Source organism: Lepidothrix coronata, unplaced genomic scaffold (genome assembly GCF_001604755.1).
Source record: "Lepidothrix coronata isolate B3197 unplaced genomic scaffold, Lepidothrix_coronata-1.0 Scaffold8, whole genome shotgun sequence".
Classification (NCBI taxonomy): domain Eukaryota; kingdom Metazoa; phylum Chordata; class Aves; order Passeriformes; family Pipridae; genus Lepidothrix; species Lepidothrix coronata.
The window spans coordinates 9,354,104-9,358,530 of NW_016690188.1; the positions used below are offsets into that span (position 1 = coordinate 9,354,104).

Here is a 4,427-nt window from a genome sequence, read left to right on the forward strand (position 1 = left end):
GGGAAGAGGAGAGGAGAAGGAAAGAAATTCACTAACTTGTAAAATTTTCTAATTTTTTAAAATGCACCAGCATGATGTAGAAGCAATGTAGAAAAAATTCTTACAATATATTAAAGATGCAACCATTCAAATTTTTACTAAAAAAGCTACATTCAAACCCCAGGGGAGAGAAACTTTTTTGATTAGCCTCCATGTGTTTGCTAATGTGCAGATGTTTAAAAATACATATTTACCAATCAGAGGTTATTCAAGTTTAATAGATCAAATAGAACCTGTAATGTCAGTTAAAATTTAACAGTCATCTTCTCGGTTGTGTGGCTGCACACTTTGAAGCCATGGCCAGAATCAAGTAGGAGTTTTCCATGGGACTCACCTGATTTGAGCTTGGTTAGAGAGTAACTTTTGAAGGCCTGCCAATACAAATGATCCGTGTTGATAATATCTGCCTTAAGCATGGTGAAATGTCTCTTGGATCCAATTCACTAAACCATTCTGTCCTCTTTGAGCACCTTTGAAGTTAAAAAAAAGAGACAAAAACTATCAACAAAAAACTTCAGCAAAAAGTTTAGTCTAGATTGTTGACCTAAAATGGGGATTACCAAAGCCCTTTTTGTTTTATTAAATAAAGATATTTCCTCTAGAGTGATGCTAATTAATAACTGTCTGATGGACTAATTTGAAGACTTCACAATGGGACTGAGCAATCAAAAGCAGAATCTTTTCTCATTTAATCTGCATGTGCTGCTGAAATAAGTCTTTTAGACCTCTGTCCCAGCTCTTTTAGGATGAATTTGGAGCAATGAAGGTTGTTTGCAAAAACAGTTCCTTGCTGGAGCTGGGATGGCACTGGTATTCTCATTCCCTCTTTTTCTCCTTCCTTCTCCAGTATAGTAGTACCATTTTTTTTTGGGTATGCAACTTATGCTGAAAGTACCACAGAGTCCAGATGTGAACAACTACAACTATGCAACAGAGAATTTTAGTCCATACTGGGCTTTAAGTGTCTTGTTTAGATAGCACTTTGACAAATGGAAGCCTGAATATGCGCTGTATGTACCTTTCTTTGCTTCTGGGAAGGTGAAGGGAAACACTAGGAACATCTTTTTGGTCCATTTTTCTCAGTTTAGTTTGTGCCAGTATACAGATTTGAGGTTTCATCTGGAATTTCAGTACAACCATTTCTCTTCATTTGTGGCGGGATTTCCTAAGCTTCTGAAGGCCGAACCTCCTTCTGCAGGAAAAGGAGCAAGGTCCTGGCATTTGGCAGCTTTCCTGTGTGCCGCTGAAGCTGTGCTTGCTTGCTCCCCATCCCCATCCTGACCCACCTCAGATAACCCTGAGGCACGTCAACACTGTTCTGTGCTTTGTTTTTTCAAAAACATCACCTCAGATTGCCCTTTCAAAAAATGACCCTCCCGACAGTTTCTCTTTAGTGTAAATATTTTAAGACGTCACTTGTCGCCAGTGTGAATATCAGTATTTACCCCATCTACACACCTTGTGTCTGACACAGATATCTGCTGATATCCTATTAGTCAAGTATTATCACATTTAAATCCAATTATCATTAATTCAAAAGATGGTCAGCTGTGAAAGCTCTTCCATGATTTTAGAGGCTGGAGATAAGTGTCACAGGTTCAACTTTATGGTTTTTTTTCGGTTATAATTAGATGCTGACTTCATTCCCAGAACTGAGAGGATGAAATGCTCTAGCTCAGGCACAAGCATCCCCAAAATGTTACAGGGATCTCTGAAGCCCTGCAGCAAATTTCAGACTCTGCTCTGTGTTGGAGATGTCATGAAACAAACTTCTAGCAGAATGAAGAACCTCTGCTTTCAGTAAAACTGACAGTACCCACCAAAGTGTGTCAGCACATACACAGTGCTTCATTTCCACCTGCCTGCTTCAGTAGCATGTGTAAACTTCAGTTTTGTGATATGACACTTAAAGAACTACTGTTGGTATGCAAGGAGATGGCAATAAAGCCAAAAGCTTTTGTTGTGACCTCTGCACCAGAAAGCAAAAATGACTTATCAGGTTATGGGAGAAATACAGCTCCTGACAAAACCATGTGCCATATGTGAACTACAGGAAATGCTTCTGAACTGTGAGAACTTTCTTTTTCTTAACAAATTTTAGAATACATTCTCCCACTAATGTCTTCCAGAAACATGACTCTGCTGCAACATCATAAGCCATTCCTTGGCTATGTGCTTTTTGTATTTCAACACACTTTCCTGGATGCAGCTCTCAGCTGAAAGAGATGGGCTGTTTCTGCCTTTAGCAAATAAAAATGTAAACACTCCGCAGTTTAATGAACTAAAACCATGTCATGCACTAGAGGTCTTCCCTTCCTCTCCTGCCTCCCCAAGCAACCTATTCAACTGGCCTCTAAACAAGTGGTTAAACTTCTTTAAAAGCAGTATTGCCAAAAATTAAATCAAAGTGGCTTTCTTTCTATCTTCATACCTACTAGCTATTAAATATGGAAATACCTTGGGACTCATTGTCTGACAGGCAGTCCTATTGCCATTTCAGTCCCCTAAAAATCTGTTCAGTTTTTTTCAATCTAAGAACAGTAAAAAAACCCAACAAAACCCAACAGATTTTTTTAGGAAAAATGCATGCACGTTGTTTAAAACACTCATAACAAATGGAGGAAAATACATAATCCTCACAGCTGATATATTAAAATTCTTTAGCTAGGAGGCGTGAGGTCAGCTGACCAGAGGTTTCCAGAAAGCTGGTATGTGAACCAGTAGATGCACTTTCGGGATACAGAAAACACAAATTCATCTGCAAACAGCCAAAATGCTGCCTGTTGTTGCATACAACCCTGTTCATGTGATGCAACCACACAGGTTTCATCCACCAACACTGGAACAAAAGCCAACCCTGGGTAGTTACGCCACATAGTAAATTTTCAATTACATTTAAACAATGAATACTTATATCCCAGAGCTACACCGCTGTAATACGAACTCAGAGAGGATCCACACCACCACAAACACTGAGTGATACTTCTCTTCCAAATGCAGCCCCTCAGTACATCCCTGAGTTTTGAAGTGCACTAGTCAGAGTCTCTCTGTTGGCTCTGAATTTGATTGGAGCTGTTAGTCCTCCTGGTTAAGTGAACAGAGGTGGCTCTTTGCCATCCAAAAGCAAATGCCTTATCCAATTCTTCCTGAAGTGTTCAGAATAAGAAAATTGTATGAGGTGTTTTCATTTCAGTGGCCAAAATCCTCGTTCTGCATAATTGGTGTGGACAGAAATTAGTGTGTCATATTCCAGTAGTGGACTAATGTAGCTCTGTGTGGGATTAATTGAATGTGTCAAAAAGATAACATGTTGATAAGGTTTATGTTATTCAAACAATCTATTTTGTATTCCTTATTGCGACACAAATATTGCTCAAATAAAGGAAAATGCAGAACCAAGGCAAATGTTCAACCATTTTAGGCAAAGAAAAGCCAGTTGAAAGTACCTATGCCATACCTTTGGTATCAAAATGACCTCACTTTCAGCAGGCAGATAAGTCTGATTTGGGGCTGAGCCAACCTGCTACACACTGCTTCTGGGTCATGATGTCTCTTTCTCTTTCCCCTAGTCACCCAGGATATGGAAAGCGTAGAAATCTGGTACAAATTGCCAATATAGAAAGTCCAAGTGAGCTCCTGCTAAGCAGGAATGGCCCCCAGGAGTTAGACTCTTTTCTGGCCACAGTTTTCTCCTTTCGAAGCATTTTGTTTCTTAAACATCCCTGACCCTGCCTGCCCTTTGCTGCCTTTACCAGTGTTGTTTTCTGGTTCTGTTAAACCCTCTTTAGAGAATTTTGTGACTATTAACATGGAATTTCATGGTGTTAATATTCCTAGCAGCAGTGCTGGGGCCACAGAAAGTGCCAAACAGTGCAAACCTGACTACAACTTAGCAGTTGTTGAAGGGCAAGAAGGGCTCTTGCGGTCAAGAAGTCGTGGCAGACAAAAGGCAACTTGGTAAAAGGTTGAGCAACACTCTGGCACCCCAGCATCTTGCTTTGACCCAGGAATAACAAAAGTTGAGGCTGGCTGCAAGTTTGTGGTATTATTACACTGACTCGCACAGATTCAGGACAAAGCTTTCCATGAAGAAACAAAACAGTCTCCTGGGATAATGCTGGTTTGTAGCAAACCCCTGCTATCATATATAGAGACATAGGCTGCACTTTCTTACTGTACAAACTAAAAGTCAATAGCATAGAGATACGTGTTCCAGCTTCCAGACTTATTCTGCTAATGCAATGCTACTAGCCCATGTCCTGGAGCAAACTTTCCTTGGGAATAGAACACCCTTCTGCTAAAATATGGTGAAGATTTGGTCAAATAGTTATTCCATGTGTAAACAAAGATCAGATGCTTATTTAAGAACACTCTTTAAAAAGATGAAT

The 4,427-nt window shown here is 39.8% G+C and overlaps 1 long non-coding RNA gene across 1 annotated transcript in view; it reads right to left on the reverse strand.

The window, feature by feature from the left end:
- The window catches only part of LOC108510200, a 13,120-nt gene extending 11,849 nt beyond the window's left edge, over positions 1 to 1,271 (reverse strand). The window contains exons 1-2 of the long non-coding RNA XR_001878757.1: positions 1,058 to 1,271; positions 374 to 509 (exon numbers count right to left, since the gene is read on the reverse strand). This is a non-coding gene — a long non-coding RNA (uncharacterized LOC108510200). The remainder of the gene's footprint in view (positions 1 to 373; positions 510 to 1,057) is intronic.
- Between the last annotated feature and the right edge of the window lie 3,156 nt (positions 1,272 to 4,427).